This window comes from Canis lupus, chromosome 15 (genome assembly GCF_003254725.2).
Source record: "Canis lupus dingo isolate Sandy chromosome 15, ASM325472v2, whole genome shotgun sequence".
Lineage (NCBI taxonomy): Eukaryota > Metazoa > Chordata > Mammalia > Carnivora > Canidae > Canis > Canis lupus.
The window spans coordinates 19,810,447-19,830,792 of NC_064257.1; the positions used below are offsets into that span (position 1 = coordinate 19,810,447).

Sequence of the window (20,346 nt, forward strand, 5' to 3'; positions counted from 1 at the left end):
TGAACCTCCTCACTTGGCGTCCAGTTCAAGCAGCAACTGTTTTGTTTTTTTGTTTTTAATTGTTATTAATTGTTAATTAAATTGTTTAATTTTAATTGTTTTTTTCCCTGCAATTGGGGGAAATCTGAACATTGGTTGGTTATTTAACAATACTAAAAATTATCAGTGATCTTTATGTGTAGTGATGGCATGGAAATAATATTTTAGAAGTCCCCACCTCGGGATCCCTGGGTGGCGCAGCGGTTTGGAGCCTGCCTTTGGCCCAGGGCGTGATCCTGGAGACCCGGGATCGAATCCCACGTCAGGCTCCAGGTGCATGGAGCCTGCTTCTCCCTCTGCCTGTGTCTCTGCCTCTCTCTCTCCCTCTATATGACTATCATAAATAAATTTAAAAATATATATATTAAAAAAAAAAAAGAAGTCCCCACCTCTTAACATGTCTGTAATTTGCTTCAAAATAATTTGGCTAAGGGAAGATGGGTGGTTTAAATGACGTAAGTTTGGCCATGAGTTGGTAATTAATGCACTTGGTAATGGGAGCTTATTGTACCATTTTCCTACTTTCACTTGAATTTTCATAAATCAAAAGTAAACAAGTGGTGCCTGGGTGGCTCAGTTGATTAAGCATCTCACTCTTGATTTCAGTTCCGAAATCGAGCCTGACATCAGTCTCCGTGCTGGGTGTGGAGCCTTCTGGAAATTCTCTTTCTCCCTCTGCCCTGTGCTCTCACTCTCTCTCCCTCTCTTAAAAAAATAAAAAATAAAATAAAAAACATTGCTTGTTTACTTTTTTTTTTTTTTTAATTCCCACAACACAAGCACACAATATCGCAGATCTTTGTAAGAGCTCCGTTCTATTCTGACAATTTCAAGCCTGGACCAGGAGTACTCCCTTGTCTCCCCCGAAGCCTTTCTTAGAAAATGCCCTTGTGCTGAATTGCCTTCATTTGCATCAGCTCAGTGCTCTGGACTTACTGCTCTTGTTTTGACATCATGTTGTAATTGCGTGGTCACCTGTGGAGGAGAATAATATTTTCAGAGCAGCTTTTTGTTTCCCATATTTATCCTTACCCCTTGGCCAGCTAAATAGTTTGTGTGAAGGGGGTGATCGAGTGGACATACAGAGAAAAAGGAGTTGCTTGTTGACCTTTGAGTTCCAAATCCTGGGGCTAAGAAGTACCCATGTAGAGATGAGATTTGATAGAAGTGATGGGCTAGAGAAGCGCTAACTGGTAGCCACAATTCCTTGAGCTGGAGTGTGGAGGACAAAGGGGAGAAGGTGGGGCATACCCTAGTGGGAGACAGAGCTGGGATCTAGGGTGAGGGACCAGGTCTGGAGAGTTCACATATACAGATGTGGAGTTAGTCTCCAGAGAGAGCTTGCTCACACTAGACCACCTACTAGAGTGAGTGCTGTTTGGCAGCAGTACCAGGGAACCACGTGAGAGCTGAGTTAGCAGCCTTAGATGGTCCATTCCAGTGTGGACTGCATATCACCTTAGTACTGGGGTACATATCCTCATTAGTACTGGGGTCTGTTAATGGGAAGAGGTAGATATGGAGAGAATATAACCTGGTGGGAGGCAGAGACAGATGAGATCAGGAGTTGTGGGATATGCCTAAACAAATTCAGAAGTAAAACCAAGAAGTAGCAAACAAGGGCCACGGTATCCCCTTATTATTGATAAATCCTAGGTTGGAGATGTAGAACCTGGGTTACAGAACCCCAGATGAGAAGAGTGTACTTCTCCTCCCCATAGGCAGTGCTCGATGAAGGCAAGCTCTCCCTCTGGGAGATAGTGGGATGTCCCAGGAGGCATTCGACAGCTCCCAGTACTCATTCTGGCAAGCAGGCTTGCTCCCAAGAAGGAAAAGAGAGATGATAGGAGCATGACCACTTTATTCTCCCAATTTTATCAGATAGAGAAATGACTACAGTTCCTATCTGATAAAATGGGGCAGGAGAGCCAGCAGTTAGATCTGTTGTGCTTCTTTCAACGTTAAAGGAAATGCAAGGAAACACTCAGACACACTCTTCCTCAAGAGACTCCCTTCAAATAGAACTATCAAACCACTTATAGATCATCTGGTAGAGTGACCTCCATCTGCACAGGACTGTGCTCAATACCCAGTCAATTGATCCAAGTGGGCCAACCACCATCTCAAAATCTCAGGACTTTTGGAAGTACTGTGGTAGAGACTATGAGCATTAACCCCCCCAATGGGCAGTGGTAGCTGTAGATAAAGCCTTGACCCTCCCCACTTACTCACAAAAGTGGTGAAATATATTTTCATCATTTATTCCTTTTTTTTTTTTTTTTTGCCTTCACCACACACTGTATAATATTTTTGAGGGCAAAGATGAGGCTTTATTCAAAGTTTATCAGTGTCTGCCAAAAAGTAAGGACTCAATAAAAGTTTACTGAATTGGATCATCATATCATTAAGGGAATTTTTAGCAATCAAACCACTATCTTGACAGCTGAGCTCAAGTCCACTTGTCTTATGAATTAACTCCCTCCACAGACCATTATAATGCCACAGCTGCTCACTTCTAGGCAACCATCTATTACTACTTTTATCAGTAAATCTTCAAAACAGTTACTGTCTTGAGACGTGAAAAATGACTACATTCTCCTAAGTAGTTGAAATAGTTAATAGAGGCTATAAATTTACAAATATTTGTTCCGTTCATGCCCTAGAGTTGTGAAAATCAAGCAACTTAAGTGTCTTAACCATGTTTCTAGTTCAATACAGTGTCAGCCAATGACTCGGTGTTGAACTATTTATGTCCCTCTTAGAATTGAAATATAATTTTGTCAACTTAGAAAACATTGTGCTTAACTATCAAATTTCTTAGGTTGTGCAAACTCTCATGCATGAATTTATCTTGTAGTTGACATTTACCACTTGTTGACCACTCAGCACCAATACCCTTTCCTACTTGCACTCTGATTGTGTTTAGGGGACTTACTTTGTCCCATCATGTGCTGCCTCACTATGGTGGTAAACCCAGGTATTTGCTCTGCCATTGGGAACTCTGAGGTGATTCCTGTAGGTTCTTTCTAGCAGATGCTTTCTCCTGCCCCTCAAGGACCACCACGGGGGTAGGCACGTGATATTGTTAGAGTCTCCTGCAACTCTGCATAATCACACAATTATACGAAACTGAAAGAAAGTACTGGAGCTCCTGGACGGCAATGGTACCATCTGGGCAAGGTTGACAACAGTTCCTGCTGTAAAGAGTCACCTGGTTCCATTTCAAGACTGTTCTTTTTTTTTTTTTTAATCTCTTCCTTCTGATTTGTAGTCCTCCTGTATCCCTTTAACTAATCTTTCCTTTTGTGTTTGTTTCTGCCAAAATGGTTTCTGTTGCTTGCTACCATAGAACCTTAACTGACTCACACAGCTTGGGAGGAAGCATCACGAGGTAGAAGAAACCCGGAGCTGAGAGTCATGATGTATGAATTATAGTTGTGGCTTTGCAACTCACTTTCTTGGAGACCAGGAGAAATCCCCCCAAACTCTTTGGCCTTTGATTTCCTTTTCCAGGAAGGCAGCAGGCCAGATAACCTCGAAGCCTAAGTTTTTAAAAAGCCAACTCCATTAATCCTATTGTAATTGGTTAGGAACCACTATGAAGAAACAACAATGTTCTAAGCACTTTTGTAGATGTTTTATGCATACAAGGTGCTGTGAATATTCCAGCTACATTAATGCTTGACTGAGAATTTACTCTGCAGGCCACCTCTTGGGTGGAGTGACCAGATATTGGAGCAAATTTCAACAACAGAGAGTAAAGGGGCATGTAACTGCCTGTTCTTGGAAAATATTACCTCAGCTCACTGGGGTGTTTATGACAGAGCTAACCTTAAAGATGATTGATGGGATTGGCTTGAGATCCAGAGAGTAGGGAAATGCTGACACGTTACATTAAAATTAAAATTAAAATTAAAATTAAACTTATTCAGCAGATATTTATAGTGGGTGAGGCACTCTGTCTTTCAGAGAGCTTGAGCCTCTCGTAAATTTGAGGTAAATATACACAATCTTGAGTTTGGGAGTGGTTGTCACTGAATGTTTCCTAACATTTGTGAGTTTTTCCTTGTTTCTGGTTTCATTAAATTTGGACTATTCCAATGTGGATTAGCACTTTCAGTGACCCATGGATGATCCAAACACCAACGGCCAGTTGCTTCCGATTTGAACTAGACTTTGTGGTAATTACACTTGACCTATATTTACAACTCAATAATTCAGTAAATAATATCATAGCAACACAGCATCTAACAGAAGTTTGATGATTACCTAGATACTTCTGATTCCTACCATCCATTTGGATACTATAAAATACCTGTAAAATCTACTTTGAGATTATAGTGAGTGACCTGTTTGTAGTTTGCTCGGCTGCCATAATCAAAGCATACCTACTTCATTTGGCCCTGTATGGATACCTGGTCCACAGAACTGATGGACCACTTGGTTTAGGGTCTTATCTGAGACCTTTACTTCAACCAAGCTAATGACTTTTCACTCCTCAGGTTCCTGCAGTGGCTTCCCATCTCATTTGCAATAAGAGCCAAAAGTTATAGAAGAGCCTATAAGACCCTATGTTCTGGTCCTGTTGACTGTCTTGCTTAGCCTCCTTCCATCTTTCTTTGTTCACTGCTGCCACACTGGCCATCTTGCTGTTCTTTGGACATACTGAACTCTTGGCTGCCTCAGAGAGTTAGCCCTGCCTGAGTAAAGAGCCCTCTAGTGCCCTCAGAGCTGTACGGAGGAGTTCTTCACTACCAGTGAGGTCCACCATGAAGCACTGCATCTTGCTCCTGTGGGAACCAGAGGGTCTGATGGTGGGTAGGAGGCCAGGAGGCTGCCAGCGTTTTGCTTGCTACAGTCTTTGTGCCAAAGTTGTCTGTTATTCACCAAAGCCATCTCTGTACCAGTTTGTTGTGCTAAAGCTGAGTTACCAGGCATCTGGGTGGTTCAATTGGTTAAGCGTCTGCCTTTGGCTCAGGTCATGACCCCAGGGTCCTGGGATGGAGCCCTACATTGGGTTCCCTGCTCAGTGGGGAGCCTGCTTCTCCCTCTCCCTCTGTCTCTCCCCCCACTTGTGCATGCATGCTTTCTTTTTTGAAACAAATAAATAAAATCTTAAAGCTGAGTCACCACTTATACTAGTGCCATGCCCATGGGCAGAGTGCAACATGACCATTTGTTAAAGGTAGTAACTAGTATTTGTTGAACGCTTAACTACGTGCCAAGAACTTTACTCACTTAACACTCATAATAGCTCTGAGGTAAGGACTGTTACCATCCACATTTTATAGATGGCAATGATGGTCTTTGAAAGGGTTAACAATTTTAAACAGATAGCAAGTAGAGAGGCTGGATTCCAACCAAGGCATTATGATTCCAGAAGTCATGAACTTAATGGCTCTAGAGTCAACTCACCGTGCTGGGTTAGTGGGAAAGAACCCTTTCTTCCACTTTTTTTTTTTTTTTTGTCATTTTAAGCACCATGTGTTCATATATAGTTTTCATCCAAAAAATATAACTGTAATTTTGTTCCACTTGTACCCGCCGCACCAGGGCACCAATCTGTCACACTCTCGCATAAAATCAGAACTAACCTGGACATTGTGATTAGATTTGATGTAAGACGTAGCAAAATGTGGGAAAGCTTTCCTGTACGATCTAAATTAAAATAATGAGAGTGATTATTTTGAAGAGACAACTCAGACAGTAGGAACAAGCACAAAGTCAGCTTCCTGGCCCCTCCCTCTCACTACCATCTGCAAAGTGGAAAGCACCTCCACATATGTCCTTTTATTTGTTTTACTTTTGAACTTCCTGGCACGACTTCTTTTGATAAAGTGTTCTGATGCTTTAACAAAGAAAGAGAAGAAATCCCAAATCCAGAGAGCCATTATGAATGTTCCTTCCTCTTCCCTTTTTCAGTTGGGTGTGTAGGGGCCCAGTGAGGACATAATTCAGGATCCAGCCTCCTGGGGATTTTGTCAACAAGGATAGTATATTTTGATAAGGACCAACACAGAGGCCCTCAGCCTTCTGGACAAAGGTGGAGTTCCTGGCTAGGATGCCTTTGAAATGTTTTCTTCAGGTTTCTCTTTTGAAGTACTGGGATAAACAAAACCCTCCTTTAAATTCTTTCTGCTGTCTTTGATTGATTCTCCTTTCCCTGTGGATAAAAATAAAATGAAAAAAATTATAGCTATTTCTGATATTGGTAGTTCAAAAAGCTCAAGTATCTCCATACAGGGCAGTCATGCAGTTATTGGGGCCACATGAAATTCTGATTCGCCAAAGGGATTGTGACTCAGTCTAAAGCCCTGCCAGGACTTGTAGGTTTAGGGTGGTACAAGGGGGGAGGAATTTTGCTGCAACAGCTGCTGTGCTTTCAAAACTGTGAGAGCAACCCCACCTTATGATTCCCATCATTCTTCTCTCGCATTCCCACTTTAGTTTAAAAACTGCATTTAAAGAGGAAGAAATGATGTGCAGATAAAAATTGAAATTATTTTATCCCCTGGCTAAGTACCTTTCAAGCTGAGCATTTTATGAGTCCACAATAAGATGTAGTGATGCACGTGTACAAATACCTCTTCACATTTTAAAATAACCAGCTCCACAGGTGCCATGAGAGCATTGCATAAAATATGACATTAGGAAAAAGAAATCTCAGCGTATTTCAGAACATAAGACACTGGAGCAAGTTTGCTTTACATTTCGTCTGTAGTAGCAGAAAAATTATCTCATAATGGTGTATTCTGTTCTCATGGTTGGGTTGTCTTGCGTACAATCCTTTTATGGCTCTGCATTGATGTCAAGTAATTACTAGGCCACTCATTTTTTCTTTTTCTTTTTTTTTTCACACTATTTTGCAGTCTATTTTTTCCTCCAAAGAGGTAGAAAATGGATTTCTCAGTGCCTGGCCCTGTAATAACCCATAGCAAACTCTAGAAGTGTTTGCTGAATGAATAAATGAATGTGGGTACTTGACAGTCCACTGAAAACAAGCAGGTTGAAGCATTTATTTGAGTCCCATTATCTTGGTACTTTTCAACTAGAATCCTATTTTTCTGAGTTTGGCAACCTCCTAAATATCTGGATGTGTACATAAGCTGTATTCCCATTGATTCTGTTAAATTTGTGAAAGAGCCAATGGATTATTTTGGGACAAACCATCAACCACTTGAAGTTTAAGCTTAGAGATAAAGCTGAAGTCGTTTAGCACAAATGCGCAATACCGAGCTTGGTATATAATTTTTTCTGTTTGTCCAATTGGAAGTGTTAACTCTTGTTAACCCTTTGGGGCCCTCTGCCGCCTCAGCTGGAGGCAGGGTTGTCTTTTCGCCCTTTCTGTCGAATGACCACTTTGAAATAGGAGCCAAGCTGGAGAATTTATTCCTCCCTCCAGATGTCTGTTGCTGGAACACAGCTCTTAAAGAGATTATGTCTCTGGAGGGGACCAGACTGCTGATATTATTTCTGACTTCAAAATATGTCAATGACAAAAATAGGGTTCAACATATGGAGTTGAGCTTTGTAGAGCCAGCATTCCACACTTCTGTATAGAGGGATCCATCCACCCAAAGCAATGTTAAATATAGGTTATGATATATTTTCTTAACATCCTGTAAATAATTTGCTCTGATTTAGAATATCAACCTCAGAAGGGATCTCAGAAATATAGCTGATGCATGAATCTTCTGAATCTATATCCAACCTCTCCCTAAATTACTGTACTCTGTAAATGTCATTCCCTTATGAGATGCCAAATCTATATTTAGGGTAGATCTAAAAGTTGAATAGTTCTTTCTCACAACAAGTGGAAATGTCTTTTCTCTATCAGATGCTAGTTTGCCTAGACACCTTTCATAGGCATCCAAGGGATGAAGCTAGGACTGGTGGGTAGAGTTTACAGACTAATTTTTATTATCAAGAAGAATTTTCTGCTGGTCAACACAGTCTTGGCATGGAATTAGGCTATATAATCAATGGGCAGGAGTGTTATTGAGATTCATGCCTACTAAAAGTACTGGAATTCATCCAGTGTTGAGACGTTATGATTCATTTTATGATATGCTTCTTTAGATGTGTGCTCTGGACATTTAAATGTATGGTATACATCATACATGTGTATCAAACTGCCTACTTGAGATCTCCACATATTTAACCCTGAGCCATCCATTTCTTGATTTCTTCTTATCCTGCTCATCCAACGATCTTCTGCATATCAGTATATGGCTCCTCTGCCTAGCAATCAGAATAATTCTTTTAACTCATCTTACCTCCTGTTCACTTTGCCTGAAATGTTACTCTCTGCCTCCATATACCTGTATGATAAGCTCCTCATTGCCTGGACTCTGCTCAAATATCACCTCCTCAGAGAAGCTCCCCTTGACTATAGTATCTGATGTAGCACTCCCTGTCACCCTTCCTTGGTATCCTCTGTCCCTCTTACTTTATTTTTCCATGAGAAACGGACATCACCACAAATTTATTTAGTTGATGATTGTCTGTGCTAGAATTTAAGCTTCTTCAGGAAAGAGAATGTGTTATATTGACTGCTCATCCTTAGTGCTTAGAACAACTTCTGGCTTATAGTAGTTATTTAATAAATATGTATTGGAAGGGGACACCTGCTACCCCAATGTTTATAGCAGCAATGTCCACAATAGCCAAACTGGGAAGAGCTGAGATGTCCATCAACAGATGAATGAATAAAAAAGGTGTGGTATAGATAAATGCAATGGAATATTACTCAGCCATCAGAAAGGATGATTTGCATTGACATGGATGGAATTGGAGGGTATTATGCTGAGGGCAATAAGTCAATCAGAGAAAGACAATTATCGTATAGTTTCACTTATATGTGGAATGTAAAAAACAGCACAGAGGATCATAGGTGAAGGGAGGGAAAACTGAAAAGCAAGTCATCAGAGAGGGAGAAAACCTTGAGAGACTCTCTTAAATATAGGAAGCCAACTGAGGGTTGCTGGAGGGGAGGAGGATGGAGGGATGGAGTTACAGGATGATAGGCATTAAGGAGGGCACGTGATGTGATGAGCACTGGGTGTTACAAGCAACTGTTGAATTATTGAACTCTACATCTGAAACTAATGATGCACTATATGTTGGCTAATTTAAATTTAAATTCACATATGAATAATAATAGAAATTTAAGCAGGAAAATAAAAGGTAAAAATGTAACATATGCTATGTGTGACAAGCAAAAGAAGAGAGATAGTGCTTATGAATTTTTTATACTAAAAGAAAATAAATTAATGATTTTGATGCCTGTTTGTAAAATTATTTTCCCAAAGCTGCAATCTTCCTATGAACCTCACAGAGTCACTTAGTGTGCATGTTCCTTCTTGACCTTCAGAAGGAATGGAGACGTTGTAAACCTCACCAGCATCGGCTGTGATCCATTTTCCTAGAGAATATGAATCCCCAGATACACCAAATATCAGGTCTGGGTGACACTGACTACTAGATGTCAGGGGTGAGGAGCAATCATTAATTTTACCTCTAAGTCAGTCTTTGAAGTAGAAGATAAATCCATCTGTCGTATCTAGAGGGCAAACAAAGCTTTCTTATTTACTTTTCCCACAAATAAGATCATCCCCATTCTAAACCCTGTGAGACTAGGCTTCCTAATTTGTACAAATTTTATTAATTTTCAGGGTCTTTGTTTCTGTATTTACAGAAAACTCCTATCTCAATTAAACTTGAATGGGATGACAGACTCACTTTCAATTTTGTCACTAGAAATGGTCATTTCTTTGCCTTAATAAAGTAGCTTTTGTCCTGAATAGTAATACCTGGTGATTTATACATTTTTCTAAAATTAATAATGCTGTGTTTTATATCTGTTTTTCAGTCTTTTTAATAACAGAAAAATGGACATCTCCAGAATGAGTACACTTTAAATCTTTCCTATATAATAAGAGTTTTAAGTGCTAGTGAGAAAAGCCATGAATTTTTATTTTTCTTGAGACCTAAATACATTATCTTACAACTATCATAGAATTAAAACCTGAGAACAAGTTTTGTGGGAATAATTTATTTTAGGTCTTGGAGCCTCTTGTGTTTTAAAGAGAAATGCACCCGGGAAAATAAAAATGTCTCAAGATTCCTCAAGGAATGAAGTTATTTTTTTAAAAGTTACATTTAGGGTTGTGCACCGAATGGGAGGAAGGATGCTGTAAATCCACGGTCCATTCTGAAACACAACTTAACAACTCATAAAATATCAGACTCTTTGACCCAGTACTCCCACGTCTAAGCATTTGCCCTGAGGAGATGTCACATAAGAATGAAAAGATGTAGGCATATGAGTGTTTCTTATAAATCTGTTTTTAATGTACAAAAATTGGAAACATCCCAGACATCTATCAATAGAAGACTGATTAAGTAAGTTATTGCACATAAATGCAATAAAATTCTTAAGGCACTAAACTTGATGTAGCTCAATATTTATTGACATGAAGAGATGTTTGTGACATAGTGTTGAGTGGAAAAAAACAAGTGAAAAATGCTCTCAACATGATTCCATTTATGTAAAATTGTATCCTTCTCTTTAGAAAGACATTCATTGAAATGTTATTTGTGGTTATTTATGGATAATGAGATTTGGGTGATTTATTTTTGGGGGGGGAATTTTTTTTTTTTTGGTTTTTAGATTTCTATTGTGTGTACGTATAATTCTAATAAAAATGCAAATTCATAAATGAATCTCTCATAATGAAGTAAAATCTAATAGGAAATATACTTTTAGACCTATTTGTAGCAGCAAATATAACTGTAGTCAATTTAGGATCAGTCTGTTTAACATAGGAAGAAGAAAATTGGAAATAATGTTATATAAAGAATGTCTTATCGAGAATAAGATTTTAGAAAGCATTTTAAAGATGATGTCATTTAAACCCAATGTGGAAAAAGATAGATTTTCTTAAAATAATATTCCTAGAATTCTAAAAATCTTTTCACTTCCAGTAACTTTTCATGAAAATAATGTTTTAGATGGATATTTTAGAGCCTGCTGATTTGTACATAGTGATGAACAGAGGAGACCTTGGAGCATGTGGAGATCCTGGTTTTGGGGCCAATGAAAATCTCTGGCATCAAACCTTTTCTGATGGTGAACAGTGTTTAGCTGAATCATAAACTTTCTCATCTGATCATCACTGATCACTACCATCCTTATTATCTATATATTTGGAAGCTTTTAAACTGTACAGTTTTAAATGCAAAGAAATAGAGATTTTTTTTTTATTGATTCCCATTGGTAAAGATTGAAACAATTGATACTACACTTTTAACACAAGCTCCCAGGAACATCCTCATGAACTAAGAAGTTTGAGAAACATAGTTGAGAAAAGCTATCCACCTACAACGATGAAGACAATGAGAATGCATGAACATTCTCCAAGGTGGATTCCATGATACATTCAGCATTATAGTCTCAGAACACCTAAAAATCAAAGAAGCTGATACCATAAATCTCCTAGAAGAAAACATAGGCAGCAAGCTCCCCTTGACATTGGTGTTGGTGATGATTTTGAGAATCTGACACCAAAAACAAAAGGAGCAAAATAAAAAATAAATAAGGAGGACTATATCAAACTAAAAAGCTTTTCCACAATGAAGGAAACCATCAACAAAATGAAAAAGCAACCTAATGAATGGGAGAAAATATTTACAAATTGAACATCTGAGAAGGTGCTAATATCCAAGATATGTAAAGAACTCCATAACTCAGTATCAAACCCACAAACAATCCAATTTAAAAATGGCATTTGAATAGACATTTTTCCAAAGGAGACACACAGATGGCCAGTTTGTTGAGCAACGTGAAAAGATGCTCAACATTATTAATCGTCAGGGAAATGTAAAAACCATAATGAGATATCACCTCACATCTGTTAGAATGGCCATTATCAAAAAGGCAAGAAATAACAAGTGTTGGCGAGGGTGTGGAGAAAGGGGAAGCCTCATGCACTGTTGGTGGGAAGGTAAACTGATGCAGCTACTATGGAAAACAGTGTAGAGTTTCCTCAAAAAATTAAAAATAAGTCTACCATATGATCCAGCAGTTCAACTTCTGGGTGTTAATCCAAAGAAAATAACACTAACTTGAAAAGATATTCATTGCCTTATGTTTGCTGCAGCATTATTTACGATAGCTGAGACATGGGGAAAAAACCCTAAGTGTCCATTAATGGATGAATGAAACAGGAAATTTTGGTACACACACACACACATATACACACAATGAATATTCGGCCATATAAAAGAAGGAAACCTTCCCATTTGTGACAACACAAATGGACCTTGAGGACAATAGATTAAGTGAAATAAATCAGATATACTGTATCAGCTCTCTTATATATGGAACCTAAAAAAAAAAAAATGAATCCAACTTCATAGATACCGAGAACAGAATGGTGGTTGCCGTGGTGGGGTGGGGGTGGGGATTGGGAAATGGGAAAAATTAGTGAAATGAGTTAAAAAACCAGAAGACTGATATACAACCAAGCTACTTTTTTTCTACACAAAGTATTTTTCTGTATATGACATTAGATTGTTTTCCCAGGATTTGATCCTATTTAGACACAGAAATCTTACCAGATATTATATTTTGATAATAAAAAAACTCAAAGGAAACCCTTTCATTGATTGATTCTCTCATTTTTCATCTACTCATATTTTGCTGGTATGGATCTAGCAGGTGCAGTGCAGCTCTGGAGCTAACAGTTGCATCAGCACTTCACTAGATGGCAGCTGAGATGTGTTCCTCCAGTAACAACTGCAATTGTAGTTTTAACTTACCTGCTTTAGACCTGGTTGGGTTAGCAGCTCTTCCCTCTAGGTCTTTCCTACTGGGAACTGTTTCTGGAAGCCCAATCTACAACCGCTCTTCTAGTTCTTTCAGTTGTGGTGTAAACACCTAAATCCCTACATTAGATAACTTTCTGCAAGAAACACCTAATGTGGTTTTGCTCTTTATAATTGAATTCTAACTTCCTCCTCACTCAACCCATGTTTTGGCGGGTAATTACATTGGAAATGTTTTCTCAAGTTGTTTCCCATGTATCTTGATAGTGGACATTGCTATTGTTCGCACAGAGACTCTCAAACTCCTTTTACTTCTGTTTACTCTTCCAGCTTTAATGGGCTTTTGCTTTCAACTCTTGAGCAGCCATCTTCCTCGAAGGACTGTCCTCAGGCTATTGGAGCAGCTTTGTTCACAGACACAGAGAACTGGAAGGGCCTGGGAGTTTATGACTCCTTAGAGTGATGCTTCGCTAGTGAATGACCTCAGTGGGAGATGAAGGTCCAATCTCTTGTCTTGGGCACAACAGTTTTGAGGCTATGACTTACACTCCAGAAATCTCTTGAGGAAATCAGGCTGAGAGCCCTCTAGGAACTTGCTGAAATGAAAGTCTCCTTCATTTCCTTTTCTTCTCCGTTGTGCTTCTCTCTCTTCCTTACCAGTTTTCTCTGAGAGCACTTCCTTGCACATAAAGTCTCATCTCAGGGTCTGCTTCTGAAAAAACTCAACTCAGACAATAGGTCAAACATTGCTTTCCAAAGGCTCCTAACAGTTTTCCAGAATTGAATCCAACAACATGATATCTTGCCTTCTACGTAGACTAAAAGCTCTTTGCTCTTCAATGGCAGTTGATGGTGATAGTTATTCCCCACTGAACCTGGAAATATGGTTTATACAAAGCAAGTTAATAAATGGAGGCAGAGGGTCAGTAGTCAGTGATTTTTTTGAGATTGCATCTAGATGGATTAAGTGAAAATTCTGTGTCTCATTATGATTCCCGTGCATAAATTAGTCTGATGTGTCCAGACAAAAGATGCTTTACTCCTGCAAAGTACTCCTAAAGGCTAGGTAACATTTTTAGTATATGTGCTGCGAAGCGAGCACTAAAGGCTAGATAACAAAGATGAATTCCATCTTGAACTTTTTTTAGTTCTAGAGAATTAGATGAACAGGACAGTACTGCCTCTTCCCTCAGTTATGATAAATTGCCTCATCTTTTATATTATGTTAGCAAGAAGGAGTGGCTCTTCCTGTTGTTGCTTTTAAATTTATCTTTATTTGCATAGCTCTTGAAATGAGAGGACATGTGGGTTGTAGAAGTCAAGCTTGTGAGCTTGTAATCGATGTAATATGATGATATGTCATCTAATTGAGGCCTATTAGCCTTTCTTCATAATGGAGGCATGGAAAATAATAAGGGAGATTAGGTTAACTGGTGATATTTTACTATTCAAGTCTAGCATGAAAATCAATTTCCCAATGATTTGATTTAGTTCTATGCAGCAGGAAGTGGATAACTAAAGAAAGATTACAGTATTAATTATAGATTCTTTCCTTAGCCATTCATCATTAGAAACCAATAAATATTTATTCATTACTCCGTGGAAAAGTTAAATCCTCTCATCAGATAAAATTTTCACTTTCCATTTAGTGATTTTCATAGTTTTAGTGTATGTTTGCTGGTTGGTGAAAAAAAAATGACCTAATGTAGGGAAAGAGTTTTCCTCTCTTCTCAGAACTTCAGTCAATAAATATCTAGATTAAAGATCTTGCAACTTGTCCCCTCATGCAACAGGGGAGCTGAAGCACATCTTTTCTAAAGGTGGATCCTTGAGACAGGAGTTCTGCTAGGCATCACTGAGAGAGCAGTCCAAGTTCTCCAAAGGCCTAGCATACACCAAATAATTTGTATTCTTTTTTCTTCAAGCATTTTTGGATTGTATACCCTTTTGGAGATGCCCTAGTTTTGGAACCACCACAATTATACTAATTGGATCAAATGGTTTAACAAATATAAAGTGCTTAGAAAAGCTCCTAGAATATTTTAAGTCTTCAGTAAATACTAATTATGACATAGACCAATAATTGCTTCTCTGAAACCCTTGGAGTCAGATATGTATTTTGGAATTCAGAATTCTTTAGACTTTAAAACAGAAGGTGAATATTCTGTATCTTGATATCTCCAGTACCCCCAATCATATTACGTTAGTATTTGTACAGCGAAACACATTCACACAAAGTTATCGTAAACAGCCTCATGTTAACTCAGATCAGACTGTGCCACAGAAAATCTATTTTAAAACTTCTGGGTTTTAGAGGTTTTTTGATTTTGTAATTATAGCTGAGGGGTTTTGAACTATATTATCATCATTATTTTTTTTTAGATATATTTCATTTTTTAAAGCAGTCTTAGTCACAACAAAACTGAGTGGAAGCTACAGAGATTTTTCCATATATCTTCTGTCCCCACACATGTATAATCTTCCCATAATCAGCATTCCCCACCAGAGTGGAAAATTTATTACAACTGATGCACTTACATTGATAAATCATTATCACACAAAGTCCAAGATTTGCAATATAGTTCTTTCCTGGTGTTGTGTATCCTGTGGGTTTGGATAAATATATAAGGGCATGTATCCATCATCACACAGAGTATTTTCACTGCCCTGAAATTCCTCTGTGCTCCACCTATTCATCTCACCTCCTCCCCCAGCCCCTGGCAACCACAGATCTTTTTCGTGTTGCCATAGTTTTGCCTTCTCCAGAATATCATATAGTTGGAATCATATAATATTTAGAAGCCTTTTCAGATTCTTTCTTAAGTTGCGTCTACTAATAAGTGCATCAAAAGCATTCTTCATTTATGTTAGTTTTTTTGAATCTCTAGCATTTTGTTTTGTTTGCTTGAATTTCCATCTCTCTGTTTACCATTGCTCATCTGTTTTTGCGTGTTATCTGCTTTACTCATTAGAGCCCCTTAGCATATTAATCAGTTGTTTTAAATTCCCAGGCCAATAATTATAAAAATCTGCCATATCTGAGTCTGCTCTTGATGCTTCTCTCTCTTCAAACTGTGTTTTTTGCCTTTTAGTATGCCTTGTATATTTTTCTTGATAGCTGGACTTGCTGTACCAGATAAAAGGGACTGCTATAAATAGGCTTTAAGTAATATGGTGGCGAGGCATGGGGAAGGAGACGTGTTCTATTGTGCTATGATTGGGTAGGTCTTTTAGTGAACCTCTGCCTCTGGACTGTGAAATTCCCGTGTGTTTCTTGGTTGTTTCCCACACCCACCACCCCTTTAGGTGGGACAGGATGGTTAGAGTTAAGTATTTCCCTCCTCCCATGTGGAAGGCTAGAGGGAGTTGGAATTCTATATTCCCTTCCCCCAGGTCAGGTAGGCTCTCATAACACTCCAGCAGATTAGGCTCAGTTAGATGGTTTCTCCTGAGTATGGAAGTTTTAAGAATAGTTCCTATGTATTTAACAATGATTCATTTTCCCTGCCCCCTACCAGAAGCTTGAAGGGATTTTTCTCTGCTATTTTCTATGAGAGTCTGGTAGAGTTCCAGAAGGTAAAATTCATGTAAGTGTGGAGGCCTCCTGTTGACTGGGCTCCCCACCCCCCCTTGAGTTTTTCTCTCTCAGATTGTCCACATGGAGCCTCTAGCAATTGACCAATTACACTTAAGGTTTCGCTGCCCCAGCACAGGGATAGAGGGTGAGTGTAAGCAAACCAAAGCTGGAGCAAATTGTGAGACTAAGGAGTTTGCAATTAGGATGATTTTACCTTCAAGCAACGACAAACTCTTATTCAAACTGGCTGAAACAATAGTAAATGCATTACACGATGAGAAGTACGGAGCCAGAATGGGCTCCAGGTGCGTTATAGCAATTCCTCAGCACTTTCTTTGCTTCTCTGTGACCTTTGGGTTCTGCGCAATTCTGTTAGTTTTATCTCCAGGCGTCCTTGACAACATCTAGAAGAAGAGGAATACCTCAGTGTGATGGTCACTCACTTCTCATTGGTTAGATAAAGTTAGATGCCTGTTAACAAGCCAACTGGTTGATGCTGATTTTCTGAGGCAAATAGATGTCAGAGAGTCAACAACGGTGATGACAGCAAGACAAGATTAGCCTCTTTAGGCTTTAAAGGAGGCAGGGTTGTTCATGTCATGTTGCTTCATATGAAACAATTATTAGTGTCATCTTGGTCACTGGTGAAGCGGTGTGAGGTGACAGCTTAAAGAGTCAGAGAGATCTGCGAAGCAGTGCATGTATTGGCCTTGGAGACCACCTCTCTAACTGTAGAACCTCTCAGGCAGTTCTTAGTTCTTGTAGAGTTCCATCCTGTGATGCTGGTAACTCCAGCAGGAAGACTGTGGCTCTTGATTAAACTCATGTTTATTCATGGAGTTAGACTCAATCAGCTTGAAAGCTTGCCTCATGCCCAGTTTATTTTAAATTGGCCACAGCAAAGTTTTACAAAAATGAGTTGGTTAGTGAGGAAGAGAAGATGGTGTTTTGGTCATGAGATTGGAAAGCCCACCAGCTGTTGCTTAGTTGGCATAATCTTAACACTTTTCTTTAAATTATTATGGGCAAGCTGTAAAAATAGCAGAAATGACTGGATTCTGAAGTAAGAATCTGGCCTTGCCATACTCAAGAAAAACTCTTGTACTAATGTGGAAAACCCAGGTGACGTTAGGAACTAGCAAAGACGATCTTTAGTTGAAATTTAACTTCAAATCTTTTTCTCTTTTACGTTCAAATGCTTTTGGCTAAAAGCAGTAATGCATCTTGCCTTTAATGTGGTAAGAATTTTCACATGCTCAAACTTTAACCACACAATTTAGTAACCTCTTTAATCTTGTTTGTATCGATTTATTCAGCTGAAGAGTCCAGTAGAATAGTAAAGTGAAGACATCAAGAACAATATTCATCGTCCAAATGTTTCATCAGAGGACTTTATTTCTTACTTTTGGGACATGCTTTGAGGGAGCTGGTAGGGAATAATAAATAGGCTATCTTGTGTATTTTGATACTTTCAACTTCTCCCCAAATTTCTAGCACACGCTATCATAAAGGTCAAGCTTTTGAGAGTATTATTTTTCAATGGTGACATTATCCAAGTTTATAAATATCAAATAATCTCCTTAGTCAGAATCACAAGGGTAGAATTAATGTAAGCTCAACCCATTCCCATAATCAGCTAGATCAGAGCTGTAGAACTTTTTTTAAGAGTTAAATAAATATAAACTAAAAAAGTCACGTAAACCAAAAAAGAATAACATATGCCTTGACTTCAAGGTGCTGTCTGGTTAGGTTTCAGTTAGGTTAAGGTTAGGGTTAAGCCTAAGCAGGAAATGTTTATACCTAACACAGTGAGTGACTTATGTCAGACATTGTTCTAAGCATTTTCCCTGTAGTAATTCACTTAAGCTTTACAATAATCCTATGAAGTAGGTACTATTATCCTCATTTTGTAGATAGAAGAACTGAGATACAGCAAGTTTAAGGATCACATGGCTGATAAAGGGTGAGACCAAGATTGGCACCCAGGCAACTGGGTGGTGGTGCTCATATACTCACACATTACAAAATTTGGCCCTGGACGGGGTTAGATAGCCATCTGAAAAATATAGCTCCTGTAATGCCCAGAATCTTCAGTAATGCAGTGTTAAGTACAGGACTGCTTAGGATTTAAGGGCAGAGATTATAGAGCCAGACCCCTACCACTAATAGAGAGGTGACCATGGGTAGGTTATTTCCATGCTATTTCCTCTGAGCTATAAAACTGAGCTAATTGTCTCATCTAACTAGTCCCCAGACTCAGTATGCATAAAATTCTTAAGAGATTGTGATCCAGTAAAACTACGTAGGGTTCAGGAATCTGCATTTTAAATAAGCGCTTCGAGTAAGTCTGGTGCGGTCTGTCTTCAGACACTCTTTGGGAAATATGGAATTCTATCTCATGGGAGAGGAGAAGCCAGGCCTATAAAGCACTGGGCACAGTCCTGGCACATGATTGGTGGATGGACACCACAGCTTTCATCTATTTTGGTGTCACCAAGGCAGCCCCAGGTCAGGAGAGAGTGGGAGGAGTCTCTGATCTCAGGAGTGACTGCAGACGAAGGGACACCCATGTTAGGATGAAAGTGAAGATGAAGACGATGATGGTGACCGATATGCTAGTATTCTCTGCTCTGCGAGAGGGGTAACGAGGAGGAGAAAGAGAAGGCTGCCAATTCCTCTCATTCTCATTTCCAAATCTTAGAAGGATTTCATTAGGTTTGCCTTCAGGTTTAACAAAAGAAATCTACTCTATTCTCAGGGTCCCTCTGCTCATTCTCTCTCCATATTTCCTTACATATTTTTGCACGTGCCAATTTCCTTTACTAGAAGAAATCTTTCCCTCTCCAACTTACTGTGAAAAATGCAAATGTCTAGATGAGGTAATGTTTTGTTTGACTGTGTTTCAGCAGCATCACGGGTTAGCCATTTAACAAATGTCTATACCCACTTAATAAATCCTTCCTTGTTTTGATGGGGCAAAGTAGTGAAGGAAACGAGCTCTTATGATTCCTAAAACAAAGCAAGGAAATCCATGAGGATGGGCAGCAGGATAAGGTGCAGAAAGAGTACTGAAGCTGGCTCACTAACTACACACTGCGTCTAGCTTTGATTGACTTTGTTCTTTGAGCTGGGCTGGTGCCCTTTGGAGGCCTATAGAAAAGTAGTTTTGTCATGTAGCTGCAAACACAGCCAGCTCTTTTGCATTATTTATGAACTTAAACTCATTTTTTTCCAAAGGACTTTTTAATGGAGGCAGATTCATACTGTGGTATAATGTCTGGGCCACAGAAATGCAGTCCAAAAATAGATCCACAGCCTATCTTATTGCAAATAAATGTGGATGTGTTTTAAGACTAATATAACACCATTTACACTACCTCCAAAATATCTTGAAGTAGAACATTCATAGGTGTATTCAATTTCTTTCATGTATGTTAAAAATCACGATGCACACACGCATATTGGAAGTCCTCAGGGAACCGTGGCTTGGGTGCCTTTGAATTTTGGTGGAAAACAGAAGTTTCCAAGCCCTTGGAAGTAGAGCATGAAGTCTGAAATTAGGCTCACTAGATGGGGGATTTGTGTGACGTTTTGCAAATCACTTAACATCTCTGAAACTCAGTCTTTTTGTCTGTTAAATGATGAATCATGAGATTTTAATAAAATATTGCATTAAAAATCCCTATTACAGTACCTGGCACATAACACAGAGACATTCAAGATGTAGCAGCTCCTATTATAATTTCTTAAATTTTTGTTATCTCTGTATTAGATCATCAATTGGTTATATCTTCAGGCAACTTTATACTAAAATTTGTATTCTGGGCAGCCCAGGTGGCTCAGCAGTTTAGCACTGCCTTCGGCCCAGGGCGTGATCCCGGGATCGAGTCCCACATCAGGCT

At 39.0% G+C, this 20,346-nt stretch overlaps 1 protein-coding gene and 1 long non-coding RNA gene across 2 annotated transcripts in view; one reads left to right on the forward strand and one right to left on the reverse strand.

The window, feature by feature from the left end:
- Positions 1-20,346, forward strand: part of ZDHHC17 (zinc finger DHHC-type palmitoyltransferase 17) — a 189,910-nt gene that overhangs the window by 167,358 nt on the left and 2,206 nt on the right. The gene's annotated exons all lie outside the window — the stretch shown is intronic.
- Positions 702-17,170, reverse strand: LOC112654823 (uncharacterized). The gene is made up of 3 exons (XR_003133395.3): positions 16,659-17,170; positions 5,634-6,202; positions 702-1,014 (listed from the first exon to the last, which is right to left on the reverse strand). It is a non-coding gene; the product is annotated as an uncharacterized LOC112654823 (long non-coding RNA).